This window comes from Rhinolophus hipposideros (genome assembly GCF_964194185.1).
Source record: "Rhinolophus hipposideros genome assembly, chromosome: 16".
In the NCBI taxonomy this organism is placed as follows: Eukaryota; Metazoa; Chordata; class Mammalia; order Chiroptera; family Rhinolophidae; genus Rhinolophus; species Rhinolophus hipposideros.
In genome coordinates this window covers 48,391,417-48,406,485 of record NC_138062.1, presented here as the reverse complement: position 1 = coordinate 48,406,485, position 15,069 = coordinate 48,391,417, and the positions used below count along the sequence as shown (strand labels likewise).

General features: G+C 47.0%; 1 protein-coding gene across 5 annotated transcripts in view; it reads left to right on the top strand.

The window, feature by feature from the left end:
- BRD4 (bromodomain containing 4) overlaps positions 1 to 15,069 on the top strand; it is a gene marked incomplete at its 3' end in the record, with an annotated part of 77,464 nt that overhangs the window by 10,380 nt on the left and 52,015 nt on the right. Inside the window, exon 1 of one of the 5 annotated variants that reach the window (XM_081077030.1) lies at positions 6,456 to 6,476. The exons of the other annotated variants lie outside the window; for them this stretch is intronic. Of the gene's footprint in view, positions 1 to 6,455; positions 6,477 to 15,069 lie in introns of those variants that run through there. 5 annotated transcript variants of the gene reach the window in all.

The window sequence follows — 15,069 nt, the reverse complement described above, 5'->3', positions numbered from 1 at the left end:
CGTCTTGAACAGGAGTGAGGGGGGGCGAAGGGGGGGAAAACAAGAGAGAAACAAACGAGATAGCATACGTGAGGTTTTTCTGTTTGTTTTTTAATTTTATTGGGGAACAGTGTGTTTCTCCAGGGCCCATCAGCTCTAAGGTGCCCTTCAATCTAGTTGTGGAGGGCGCAGCTCAGCTCCAAGTCCAGTTGCCGTTTTCAGTCTTTAGTTGTAGGGGATGCAGCTCACCATCCCACGTGGGAATCGAACCCGCAGCCATGTTGTTCAGAGCTCGTGCTCTAACCAACTGAGCTATCCGGCCGCCCCCATGAAAGAGTTTTGTAAAAGGTGACACCATCCTTGTATAAGTTGTTTTCCTTTATAATCATTAAAACTTACTTGACTTTGAAATGCTTTGACTTATAAAAAGTTGCCAAGTAATAAAGTTGTGTACATGTGTCTTCATCTGTTTTCCTTTTGACACTAGGAAACAATCGAGCTGACAGATGATGAACTGTCTGGAAATAACACTACCTTCATGTTCATCTATTTCAAGATGGTAACTCACGTATCTTTGTAATTCCGGGAATGCAGTTGTGAATTCCCAGTGTTGGAGCCCTCATTTTGAGTTGGGGCACAGGCGGCCTGCAGTTCGCTTGCCTGTCGTCTGTGTCCTCTCTCAGGATCTCTGGGATATCCTGTTTGCTCTGGAAACCCATGTGAGCATCCTTTCCTTGCACTTGTGAGAGCTGGGTACCCTCCACACACTGTGGCCTTTTCTACTTGCATTCCAGAGCCCCATATTCCTATTGTTTACCTTGAGACTGTGTTTATTTTTGATCATTGACTCTTTGTGGAAAGGTTCAAAGCTGTTTTAGCAAAAGTTGTCTGTGAATAGACTTCCCAGTAAAGGGTAGAACTACCTTTTCTGAATGGACCTTTTTTCTGCTATTTACTGCTTGCCTATTCTGAAATGGTGAAGTCTACCATGAGTCACCTTGCTGTCTGTGTCAGCCGTTACGTATGGAGCTACTGTGTGGGTCATTTCTCCTTACTGTGTCGCCTCCCCAGACGGGGGGCTTGAGCATATGTTTATGATCATTCCTCTTGAGTGAATATTTGAGCAATTACTGTGCACCAGGTGCTAGATTTCTAAGGCCCTGTGTAATCCTTAAGGCCTCAGTGTCATCTGTTTGTAGACAAGCTGAGTGCTCAGGCCCTTGGGCAGGGTTAGGGTTGCCAGGGTACAGAGCTGGTATGTGGCAGCGCCTGGCTCCGGAGCCCACACGATCTTGACTTCTGTTTTGCACTCTCTGGATGGAGGGAATCGCCATGGGGACAAGGTAGACCTCACGGTTGCTCTACGAGAGGTCAGGCCATACAGTCCAAGAAGGAAGAGAGACCTCCTATAGGAAAGGGCCTGGCGTTTAGGCTTGTTCATCTTGAGGACAGCTGAGGCCTGGAAGGAGACCTGGACAGTTCGGCAGGCAAGCACCTGTCCTGGGAGACCAGGGCAGGGCAGGGAGTGATGGGGAAGGTCATTACTCTGGCGGGGCACATCTCCTTTTCATTAAATGCATCACATGAGTGGAATTAAGCCTCACCTTGAAAAGGTTTCCACTAGAGCACCAACCTGCCTCGGTTTGGTTTCATCTCCATTGTTTTGATGCTCCGGTGAAAGTCTGTGAGTACTGAATACGGAGTTTGGAGGAATCAGGAAGCTGACGAGTCATCTTGAGCCCAGGCACCCCAGTCTTGTTAAATTAGGAGTGTGAGCTAGAGGATCTCTTCTGATTGTGGTGAGCCTCAGTCTTGAAACGCTGCTTCTTGTGGGTAGAATTGAGGTCCAGTTCATGGGTGCTGATTTCCCACTTAGGGATTCTTATGTAAAAGGAATTTCCCGCCTGAAGTAAACATGCAAAGTTGGGCGATTCCCCCAGGTGTGTGTGCAGGACTCATTAGGCAGTCAGGCACCATGTGATATTCTACATGTGTGGTGAGGATTCAGTGGTGAATTAAGGGTATTTCCCATGTCTGTGTGTCACATACAATTACAACATGACTGGGGGAGAGTGAGGCAGGTGTTTCAGGATCCTCAGCTCTCCAGTGGTGGGCAGAGCTCCAGTGCGAGGAAGGTGGGGATTCATTTAACAAGTGTGTCCTGAAGGAACAGGTTTTCATTTTACTTTCAAAATGTTTCTTTGACTTTATAAAATGACAAATGATCTCATTGAATAAGAGTTTGGCTCTGAGTACCTGTGAGAAAAATCTTCTCAAGAGAAAATGGTGGAAGTGGTTAGACAAGCTCCATGCAACACTGGACTAGTAAGCTAATTGGAGAGTACATGATCAAAATACAATAGATTGATTGCAGCATAATTCTCCTGCTACTCTAAAACTCCCACTATGTGTAGGATAAAACCCAGACGCCCATCTTGGGTACTCTGAGCCCCTGGAGTCCACATTCCATGTCTTTTTTTCTTTCTTCTAGAATCCCCCCCCCCCAGGGTCCAGTTTGGATCTTACTGATCTTACAGTGACCCACCCAGTTTGTAAAGCAGTGCTGTCTGGTAGAACTTCTGCACTGACAGAACCATTCGGTTTCTGGGTTATCCCACATGGTGGCCACTACCCCCACGTAGCAGGTGAGCTCTTGAAGACTCCTGAAAAACTCATGTCATGCCTGCTTTGACAGGTTTTAGAGAAGATGGGCTCACTTTAGTACCATGGGGCTCAGGAGGCCATCCTGGTCAACATGCCCTGTAGGCAGTGGATGTGCAATTCTGTGATGCAAAGACGTGTCTAGCTAGCCTTGGGGGTTTTGGGTACTGCCAGGGGGATGGGAGAGGTCTCCCTGGGACTATGGGAAGAGTAAGAGGAGGGCCCGGGGATAGTTCCGGTGAGAAGATAGTCAGGGACTGGGTCTTCATTCATGAAGCCCCTGCAAGGTCCCATGCTTGAAAAAGCTGATCCTCTGTGGGGTAAGAACTCAGGTTGAGAATTAACCTGAGTTCATTGAGAAGCGCTTTTCCTTTTAAAACTATTCATCCTGGAATGAATTCCAGTTACCCAGATAGGTATCATGTTCTCTCGTCTCTGCCCTAGAAAATCCCCCACCCCTCCTTGGAATTTGCTTTATCTGACATCTTTCGTTGCATTTGTTCCATATATCTCCCACCCCCATTTTGTGAGCAGAGTTTTGCGGGCAGGGCTGGCCCATTTGCCTCATTATCCTTGTGTGTGGAGAAAGGGAATGAAGATTCAAGCAAGGACTGCAGCCTGAGCTGTGTTTCCAGAAGTTGCCAGTGGTGGGGTCTGCCTGGGGTGAGGCAACTGAACGAGGTAGATGGGCTGCAGGCCAGGCCCTGTGGTCTGTTGGGTTTTACTCCATGATTCCGAGCTCCGGAAACGTGAATATTTTAGTAGTTAATGCTAAATCATGACATTCACTTTTAATAATATGATTAATAGTACTTTTGAGCACTTAATTTTCTGTTGCATCTCATTTGACTCTTACACCAGCCCTGTGAGGGTATTATCTCTGTTTTAGAGTTGAGGAATTTGCCCTGAAGCCTGCCCTTTTTTTTCTGGTTAAAAACACATAACATATAATTTTACCATCTTACCATTTTGAAGTGTTAACTATATGCACGTTGTTATCGTGAATCAGATTGCTAGAACTTGCTCATCTTGCAAAACTGAAACTGTATCCATTGAACTCCCCTTTTGCCCCTCCCACAGCCCGACGACCACATTCTACTTGCTGTTTCTAAGAGTGACTGTTGTAGATACCTAATATAAATGGAATCATATTTGTCTTTTTGTGACTGGCTTATTTCAGCCTAATGTCCTCCAGGTTCATCCATGTTGTCACATTTGACAGGGTTTTTCCTTTTTTAAGGCTGAATAATAGTCCATTTTACTGTATATCACACTTTCTTGATCCATTCATCTGTTGATGGATGTTTGGCCATTGTGAATAATGCTGCAGTGAACGTGGGTGTGCAGATCGCCACTTGCCAATTTTTTTTTTTTTTTAATTAATTTTATTGGGGTGACAATTGTTAGTAAATTTACATAGATTTCAGGTGTACAATTCTGTATTACATCATCTATAAATCCCATTGTGTGTTCACCACCCAGAGTCAGTTCTCCTTCCATCACCATATACCAATTTTTTTAATACGAGTTAGAACTTGGACACAGAACCCTGCAGGCGCTACAAACTGCCCATCTCGTGTCCTGTTTGCTGAAACTGACTTGGAGGTGGGGGCTTATCCAGCAGCTGTGAAAAGTGGACAGGGTACAGGAGATAGTTCAAACAGTGGCCCGAGCATCCAGCCAGGAGTCTTTCAGGTGACTGGTGAAAAATGGGTTGGATCTCAGGCCTTCCTCATTTCCCAGGGTATCAATCATCCTGTCAGTTATTCCACAGCACTGGTTTCTCACTAGTGCAACCCACTAATACAGCATTTTCCATGGCAAGTGGCTTGACTTGTGTCTTGACTTCAGCCAGCCTAACTCAGAAAAGGCTTACAGAATCACTGATTTACCATTTCTCTATGCCGGGGGTGTTCAAACTTTTTTCACCGTTTTTTATCAAGGGCCATATGTGGTAAAATACACAAACACCTGGGCCCACTCACTCGAGGTGAAGTTATGTATTGCCTCACCTGGTTTATTTAAGTAAACTAAATATATTTTTGGAATTTGCTGCCGGCCAATTAAAAATGGATTGCTGGCTGCGCTTGGCCCACGGTCCGCTGTTTGAACAGCCCTGCTGTATGCAGTGCTTCAAAATGTGACCAGAGCCGCTTAATTTTTGAAATCCTTTAAGTGAGAGGGCGCTTATCCAACTCCTGAGCAGATGTAGCAGAGATGAGAGGTGCCTTCATCTGGGCAGGCCCTGCCTCTCCCTGCGCGCAGTGTTCTGTGACTTTCGCCTGGACGACTTGAATGGCATTGTCCTCCCCACTCCCGGTGCTTCTTGATTACCCAGCATTTTCCTCGGAAGGGGAGCACAGAATCTCTGGATAAACGATCGTCACGCTAGACAGGCAGCTTCATGTTTTTTGTTTTCCTGTTTTTAGAAAATCCAGTCTCATCCTTATATGTGGGACATATGTTCGTGGACCTTTCAGTTTCTACTTTTTGGCTTTTGTGAATAATGCTGTTGTGATTGTGTGCTAGTTTTTGTGTAGACCTGTTTTCCTTTCTCTTGGGTATACACCTAGGGGTGGTACTTCCTTGTTATATAGTAACTATGTTTATTTAACCTTTCAAGGAACTGCAGGAGTAGTTTCCAAAGTTACTGCCCCATGTTATGTTCCCAATAGCAATGTATGAGGGTTCCACATCCTTGCCAACACTTGTTACTGTGTTCTGATTATAGCACAAATGCCTTTAAACCTAGCAGAAGTTAGGCTTTTACTGCTTATCCCCTCCACCCCTTCTGATCTTCCCATTGAGCAGCAATTGCAGAATAAATAGTAGTTCTATTTTCTCAGGGTTCTTGTTATGTGACGCACCAGTTGCAAGGTGGTCCTGTGTGCAGACCTAGAGGTTGAATTGTCAGTCTGTATCATGAGACTTACCCTGTTTCCCCAAAAATAAGACCTAGCCGGACAGTCAGCTCTCATGTGTCTTTGGGAGCAAAAATTAGTATAAGACCTGGTATTGTGTTGTACCTGGACCAGTCTTATATTAATTTTTGCTCCCAAAGATGCATTCGAGCTGATCGTCTGGCTAGATCTTATTTTCGGGGAAAGCACGGTATTTTCTGTAAATTTTTATTCTATTAGTGTCTTAATTGATTTTTTAGGTAATACAGTGTTGAGATCTTGGGTTAAGGGTTCTGATCCACATTCTCCCTCCCCGTTTTTCACTCACAGGCATGACAGTGTGCCTGAATCTAAAACTGTGTTTCAGAACGCATCTCACTCACTGTTCTTGTTGCTGAACAGCTTCTAGTCAAGGGCGGAAGTTGAAAATTTGATTCAAGGATGTTATGCAGACTGTGCCGACACAGGTTAATGATACCAGCCATAACTTCAAAGTTAGTCTTTACTATTAAACCCCCATTGGCAGTCTCTTCTTGGGAGGTGGGAGGGGCATGAGCTAATCACTGTGTTGCATTTCATGCGTAGCTGAAGTTCTCTGTAGCTCTGGTGTGTTTTACGCTGGACATCGGAGTGTGCTGAAAATGGAATGTACTACCTAAGGAGGGGGACAGGTGAACTGGGGCTGGTGGTGTTGGAGCTGGAAATGGGTAGTGAGCTGGGACAGGCTGCTTAATCTCTGAGCCTCTTTGCCTCTATCAGGTAAATGGGGTGGCAAAAGCACCCCACCTGTCTCAAGGATGTGAAGATCCTGTACTGGGACCAAGTAGCTCTACTGTGAGTACCGAGAGACAGGCACAGCACAGAAGGTTGCTCTTACGTGCCCTGAGGTGCTCTGACTTCACAAGATGCTGCAGGCTCAGCCCGGCACGATGAAAGGTGCAGTGATTTGCACGTGACTGTGTCATGTTCTAATTTCTGTCTCCCGGCATGAGACTTGGCACCATCAGCTCAGTCACCTGCTCCGTTTGTGCTCCTTTCCGTACCTCATTTCCTTGCATATCCTGAATTTTACTTTTGTCTCAGTTGCATACACCTCTAAACAATACATTGCTGAGTTTTGTTTTTGAGCTTTATGTCAATGCAGCATACCATTTTTGGACTTTTGCCATTTCCTCATTTAAGGTTCGCCCACGCTATGGTAGCTATAGCTCATTTTCACCAGTGTGAACGCGTCATAATTTTTTGTTCTTATATTGGTGGGTATTTGGGTCATCAGCTTTGTTTTTATTGGAGGAGGAAATGAGGATAGAAGAGATGCCAATTAATAAGCATGTTCCTGTGAGAACGCATGTCTGCGTTCATGTGTGCAAGTGTCTGTGCCCCGGAGTTGGCTTATGGGGCCAGTGGGGACGCCATAATACTGAATTAGGTCAAACACCTGTTGCATCAGTTTGCCTTTCTATGTCCCGAGATGCTAGACTGCGTTTACAGCGTTTGCAAGAGCATTGGCATTAACTGACTTCTTAGATTTTGCCAGTCTTGATGGATATAAAATGTCGTTGTGACTTCAGTTATCTGGGAAATGCAAAGTAACTAGGCGAGCATTTTCTTGCGTAGTTTTAGTTGACTTTTTTTGAAATGCTTGCTCTTAACTTTTGCTTTTTTTTTTTTAGCTTGTTGATCGTTTAAAATTGATTTGCAGTTCTTTGTAGAGTCCAGTGCCAGCTCTTCGTGGATAAAGGTGCAGTGATTTCATTTTGCAAATATCTTTTTCTACTTGGGTGTGTGCATGTGCGCACACACACTTTTATAGTATCTTTTCATGAACAGAAGATCTTAATTTTAATGTAGGTGAATTTATGGATCTTTGTTTTGCGATTGGTGGGAAGTTCACTACCTGAAGTCATATCTTCTGTGTTACCTTCTAAAAGTTTCACAGTTCTGCCTTTCAAATGTATGCCCTGAATCTATCAGGGAATGTTTTGGGGGGAGACGATGAGGTGTTAGGCAGCCTTTAAATACCTTGCAGGCTTTGTGACTTAGATAAATGACTGATTTCTTCTAGCATCAGTGTCCTCAGCTGTGACGCTTAAATTCTAATCCCTACTGTGTGCAAGGTTCTGGTGAGGTCAGAATACAGTATCCCTGCACATGAGCCCTGAGCTCCGTAGGCAGTCAGTAATTATTTCTTGGTCTGAGTCCAGCCGCATTCCCTAAGCATGTGGACACTCAGGGAAAGTTGGCACTTAACTGGGAAAGTTATTGCTAGTATGTTGCCTGCCAACCACCACAGGCATCGTGGCCAGGCTACATTTGGCTGAGGAGCAAATCCCCCAGCAGGGCACTGGTGGCTTGGAGAGTGTTCAGCCACTTGCAAAGCTTGCCTGGTGCAGGCTGGTGCTCCATCAGTCCTAAAGTGGATTGCTGCAATTCTCTGAGGCTTTCTAGAAATAACTGCTTTCTACGTCCCTGGTGCAGTCACATGGCTGAATCTCAACACTCTTCTAACCAGAAGCTTCTGGCCTTGAGAAAAGATTGTTTAGTGACTGCCAGTGACCACATGTGCAGGCACACGCTGTGTGTTCTTGTGAGCAAACAGACAGACGGTTGGGGATCTGGTGGTGATTGGCATTTGTGTCACGGTATGTCTTCTCTGAATGACTCGTGGAGGGACAGAATGGGCTGGAATTGTGCGCTGTGTAGTTAAGGGTGTCCATAAGCAGAGGAATGACGGTTGTCACGCAGCAGCCTACCCGTCTGTCTCCTTGTACCTGCCTCTAAAGAAAGGAGAGTCTGTGAGACTTTGCTTCACCCTTGTGCTTGCACCTTATGTCTCTCCCTGTTTGGCCCCAAAGGATAGCTGGTTAGTCAATGACGGGTAAGGTTCCTCAAGGAAGGAACAACCTAAGACAGGAACAGTTGCATAGGGGCCATCAGGAGAACTCACGGGGTTGATAGAGGTGGGCACAGACCCCGACCTTCCCCCATCTAAGGAGAGCTTCTGCCGCTGTGGCTGCATTCCTTCCCCCATCCTGCTTGGGAGGTGATTCGGTGATGTGATAACATCAGTTCTCCATCTGTTCTTATCAGTAAGTTGCAGCATAAAGGTTTGTCCCTTGGGGAGGCACATAGAACAGTTACTGAGACATCCTGGGACTTACGTTCCGGCTGCCTGCAGGCAAGGCGGACTGGTTTGAGTCAGTGTTCTGGTATGGTGTATGGGACTCACAGACCGTGGAAAAAGCAAAGCTACTTCCTTGTGTGTACGTCAATAAAAGCCACACGTTGGCCGATTCTGGGCTCTCAGTCCTTTGAGGCTGTGAGACCCTTGGCCCTAGTGCATAAATCTCTTGACTTCTGTTTCTTTCTTAACCCTTCGCCCCCCTGTTCTCGTTCTCTCACTGCCCGTGTTGCACTGGACGTGACAGATGACCATGAAGATCGGTGGACATTTCTTCTTCCGCTCTGGGCGGTCAGAGTGAGGGCTTGGGGAGTCTTTTCCAGTTGTGTGCTCTGAGTGTTCTGGCTGGCATTTTGATCGTGGGCTTTGTCATGCTTTTCACTGAGGGGACCACTGAGCTGGGCATGTAATAAAAAGCCATCAAATGTTTGTTGATCCTTTTCTTCTCATCCCTGTAATGTCCACACTTGAAAAACTGTAACCTTCCCAACGTAAAACAGCAAGAGAGTGGTCTGTGAGCCTTGGCCTTTTATGATGGGTAGTGGCTGTCACATCCCAATCAAAGGTGACAGATAGAGTCTGTACACGCGTTGTCCCATCAGTACCAGAACACAGAATATGAGGGGAGTATTGACTGTATAATAAGTAACCTTCTGAAAACAGATGTTGTGATGCAAGGTGACCTTTCCCCTACTCATGGCTTTGTTGCATTTTATTGTCTTGACAGTTAAATGTTTTACTCAGGAGACCTCAGTTGACAGGTAGAATTGCCCTGTTTTGTGCTGTTGGGGCCAGTAGGGAGTCATGTCCCTCTCTGGCACTTTGGTATCTAGCAGTCCACTTCCCTCCCCCATCCCTGCAGTGGCAAAGGTCTTTACTAGTTTCGAGATTTGACCAAAATGTTAAAATTGGGCTAAGAGCCTCCAGGAAGCATTTAGTATGAAAAACTATTCTCCACAGTAGATTTGCTCCATCAGGATTAGTTTTCTCGAAAGATTAACAAACTGTCCTGTGTGTCAAACACTCGCTGGAAAAACTGTTACCAACTTTCCCCCTGCTCTGAGCTAAGAGTCGCCCTTCTTTCCCACTTGATGGAGGAGTACAAGAAACTCAGTGGTCACAAGGATTTTTTATTACTCCTGTAAGACTGGTGGTCTTGCTGCTTTGCTGTCTTAAGTGTAAACCACAAATCACAGAACCCGTTCTTTACCTCGAACTAGAGCTTTTCTTTCAGAAAAGCACTTTTTAACACTTAATTGTTCAACATATTCCAGTAGCTCCCGTCTTAGAGGAGCTCCCTCTCTACACAGGGTGGATGGATCATTCCAGAAAGTAGACTAGTTTGGGTTCTTCCCCTCCCCCCTCCATTAGCTGTGGTTGCTCAACATCGAGTACTTCATGGCTGGCAGGCGCCGTTTGTAAGCCTACTGGTTCTTGGGCTAGCCCTGAGGGTGGGCTGTGTGAACCATTTCATTTCACAGATGAAATGTCTCTAACGAAGATGTCTCTTGCTGACGGTCCTCCAGGTTAGCTCTGGAACGTGGGGTTCAGAGCAGCCTGTTCCCGTTCTGCCTGTAGCTCTGTCTCTGCCTTCCCTGCCCAGCACCAGGTCTGAAGTGGGTGGGGCCCAGGCATGGTTTCTTTGTTTATTCATTTTCTTAAGTTTACAGGCTATAAAATTCACTCCAACAAACGCACCACAGCAGTCACGATACAGGCACCCCCATATTCCCTTTGTGACTCCTTTAGTCAGCCCTGCTCCACACGTGGGTTTTCTAAACAAGCTCCCCACGCACTTCTCTGCTCAGCCAGAGATGAGAGCCACCACCTTAGAGCTTCCCCAGAGCCGCAGTTGAGCCTGTGTTTTGCTTGAGAGCCTTGGTGGGTGAGCTGCTGGAGCGGGTGGCCGCCTGCTATTAAGGACAGATAGCATCGGAATGTAGGAGCAGGGAATGTGGGGCCCTGCCCCGACTGGGGGCTGCCTAGTGGCAGCCTGTTGCTGCAGCCTTGCTCTGGGGAGGAAGGAGGAAGCATGAACGTTAGGCCACAGAGTACACTCGTGCTGGGCCACCAGAGGAGCCATGGAAATGTGTCCGTGTTCCGAGCGCCTCTCTGTATCTGTCCTTATTGGGTATTCTGCCTGAGGCTGGGGCATCACCAAAGAAACTGCTGCTTAGTGGAGATTGCCCACAGCCCGAATGCACCAGGTCCTACCCCCGGGTTCCTTCATCCCATCCCCGACCCCTGCCAAGGGACTCTTGAGTTGATTACTGTGCTGATGGACCACATACATCACTGTGAAAGAAGTGTGTGACTTTCTGTGAAAGTTGCAGAACTCTAAGGCAGGGATCCTTTTTAAAATGCGAGGGGCACTCTGCCCATTCATGCATAATGATCACCTTCTAATAAAGCTCTTGGGCCTTCTGCTGTAAGACAGACGTCGGTCTCAAGTAAGCAGTGCTGGGCTGGAGTCTCGGGCATTCGTGGGTGCATGTTTGCTCCCCAAGTATCCACATCTGCAAGTGTTTGTGGTACCCCTTGACTAAGGGACAGCTCTGTGCCAACAGAAGAGGGCTCTTGCTACAGTGCCCAGGGCACTGGCAACCCATAAAGATGACATGATGTGCCAGCAGTTACCCCAGTGCTGGAATCCTAGGAAATTAATGTGGACTGCTTAGGGATCTCTTAATGGGGGACCTGTTTTCTTTCTTTAGGCCTCAGGTGGAGTTGAATTGATTGTGTATTTAACTGGGGGTGAATGATATGGCATTCCTTCTGTTAAGCGGTATTTTGGTTGTAGAAAATAAATTTATTGTTATAATTTTGGTTTACTTCACAAGTGTTAAGCCGTGTAGAAGTACTCTCATCCTTTCCTCTTTTTTTTGGGGGGGGGGGGAGTGGTGTGACCACAAGCTTTTACAGTAAGAATGCAAGAAAGCATTTTACAGTTTTTCTTGACAGCCATTCGAGTTAACCACAGTCTTGTACAGATGTAGCCAATATTCAGGCAAAAATAAACCAAGTATTGCAGCAGTGCTGACAACAAATATTTCTGTTTGTGAACTTCTACCCGTGTTTGTATGTTTTGCAGAGCTCACCAATAAACCATTGCTTAACGATGAGGTCTGGATTGGGTTGCAGGTAGGTGTGCTTGCCTGAGGTACCTGTGGAACCTTTCTCACAACTGTTGGCTGTAGAGTAACCTGGTGTCCTGGTGCCTTGGCCGCCTTTCAGGTTGTGGCTTGTAGGGTTCTCCTGGCTGGGGACACGGCTGGCTGTAACAACGTTTCCTGTTAGGAATACTTCACCTTCGCCTCAAAGCTGAGATGGCAGCACTGCCTGAGGTCGGGGACGGGCACGTGCAGACTGTGCCCTTCCTCCCGGCTGGGTCCTTCCTTGTCCATCTGTGAGTTCCAGGTGCACTGGCTGCTCTCTGCCGCTTACATCATCCCCAAGACAGCCAGAATGAGGACTTCCAGTAGAAGCCACATCCGTATTCCCTTTGTCAGCAGGTGGGGCCTCTCCCATGAAACCTGAGCCTGTGCAAAAGCAGATCTAAAAGGTGAAATTTCAACATGCTCTGAAAGAGACCTATTAGCTATGCAAATGGAAAGTTCTTGTACTTGTCCAGTAGGCAAAACAAAAGAAAGGACTTTGGTCAGAGTCAAAGACTTGAGAAGCAGCTGAAGCTGTCCCCCGCTCCCCAAGGCGATGTACGCACGAGGTGAAGACAGAGTGCAGGGATTATGTCTTGTTTGTACATTGCTTGTCTGTGAAGATGAGGGAGTTCTCTATTCCACAGGTGCCTTCTTAGCAACAGAAAAGGGAAATGCTCTCAGTCAACTTAGAGCTGTGGAAGGAACAACTTGGAAGGCCTCACAGGTCTGTGTGGCTTGGTCAACAGGAGGGTGGCAGGTCTCCCTGGCCTTTCTGACATTTGAAGATGCCATGACAGCGATGAAGCCGTGCTGTGTCTTCTGTCACACTTGTGAGATGTCACTGAAGGCTGCTGTTGTTTAACATCTTGGGCTTACCTGACTGTATGTGGGGAGAAAAAGGAACTGCCGTTGGTGTGTGTGTGTGTGTGTGTTACCATTTGCTAGAAACTGCTGATTGTGTTTCTTCAAGGACCAAATAAAGAAAAAAAATCAAAGTAGCTATTACAAAATCCCAATAGAAGGGCCTCAGGCTGAGATGCCTGCCCAGGGTCATGCGGGCAGGCTCTGAAGTAGTGTTTCACCTGGGGGGTGAGGGCATCACTGCCATCAGAGGCCACTTCCCACGAAAGGGATTTATGTGCTTAGACAATCAGAGAGAAACCAGTTGTTCTCCAAATTAGAGAAGCCTCTGTCAGTACGCCTCCATTGTTGACTGGGTTTTCGGAGGATTGAAAGTAAGTTGGTCCGTCTCCCTTTAGGCTCGTGGTCTTCCAAAACTCAGATTGAAAACTGCCATTGGGCAGAGTGCCGCTTCAGAAGCCAGTGGTCGGTGTGCTTGGAAGGTCGGTAAACTGCACGTTGGGGACCACCTCACCCCTCTGCTGGTCTCAGCTCCCTGTTCTCTTTAGCAGCCATGACGTGCTCTGCATTACTGCCACGTAAAGACACCCTGGCTCGTCTGCTGGCATCGTGGTTCGTTTCTGGCTTTGTTCAAACATCTATTGGGCCCTTTCCACCTGCCAGGCACTGGCTGGAGGATGTCCATAGCAGTAGGAACTTGGAAGAAGGGACCTCGCAGTATCACAGTTTGGTGGATGCTTCGGTTGATTGTCATCTCACATTCCAGTCGCTTATTGACCGTATATAGGAAAGCGGTTGACTTTTGTGTATTAACCTTGTATTCTGCAGCCTTGCTATAATTGCTTCTTTAGTTCCAGGTGGGTTTTTTGGTCAATTCTTTGGGATTCTATACATAGACAATCATGTCGTCTGTGAATAAAGACAGTTTTTTTCTTCCTTCTTATTTATTTGGTACCCCTTGCGTTGTCGTAAAGCATTAGGACTTTTACAACAAGATGTTGGAAAGGAGTGGTGAGGAAGAGCCTCCTTGCCTTGGTTCAGATCTGGGGTGGGGGAAGCTAATTTCTCAGCATTAAGTAGTAGATTGTGTGATTGTGGTAAGTCAAAATCTGACCACAGGAATCATGGGAAGGCTACCTAAGGCGGACTTGGGGTGGACAGGTGGCAGGGACCCAGGGAAGGCTGCTTGAAGAAGAGGGGTTTGCCAGGATGGGATGCTGTGGAGAACATGGTATTACAGGAGCCACACGTCGTCTCTGTGAGAGAGACGGGGAACCTGGCTGGAATCCTTGCTCTCTTGTCATATGTACCCATTACCCTGAGGTGCCGGCGACACAGTCTGCACGGAGAGCAGATCGCGGCCCCCCCAGGATGAGCTAGGAGCTCAGGTGTGGCACAGCTTCCTTCAGCATGCTAGTTCTCTGGGGCGGGCAGCTTCAGCTGGCTGACTTGTTCCCCTTTCATGGCACTTCTACTTCGTAGCTGACTTGGAAATGCTAAGCAGCACAAAATAGCAGTATGAAGTTGAGTGCCGAGGCAATTGGGGAAACAATTATAGCTGAAGAATAGTTTTATCTCCTCCCTTTTTGAAGGTTGACCTGTTAGTTCTTTGTTCTCTGAATGGCCTGTAGGGTCTGGGACAGCCTGCCCACTATTCATTGTCCTTGACTGCCATGCCACTTCACTACGCAGGGCCCCAAACTCCAGGCTTCGCCCCACACTGGCTCTCAGCATCCTGGGAATCTTGGATGTCTTCCAGGCCCTAGAGCCCCAGGCTCCAAGGAGATCAGGGATTCTGTTCATTTTGGATTAGTCCTGGCATCCAGCCATCATTTACAGCATTCTTCCCTGGGAGCCCGGCAGTGAAGTTCCAAGAACTGGCTTGATGACGCTTTGGAGCATAAGCCTGTCCTAGATTGCTGGTTGCCTGGGGTATGTTGTGGAGTCTTTTCTGCAAAAACAGTGGGAAAGGGGAAATTCCGCACCCAGAAATTAGCCCTGGAATTACAGCCAAGTTTCAGTTGTCTTCAGTGCTAGCAGCAGAATCACATACCATCATTCCCCTTCCTATCCCTTTGGCTTTGGGCCTGGAGAGGAAATGAGTGGACCCAGGAAATCTCTGCAAGGTGTTTTCCACCAAGCTGGTGGAGGTCCCAGTGGAGCGAGTGCCTGTCTGCCAGATGTGCACATAGAGACCAGTGTCTCCTCCTCAGTGAACTGTGTCCAGACCTTTATCAGTTACAGTTGCGAGATGGAAAGGCAGGAGAACATTCTGCCTTGGTGTTTTCTTCTGTTTTATTACACATTTACAGCAATGTGTAGTTTCAGA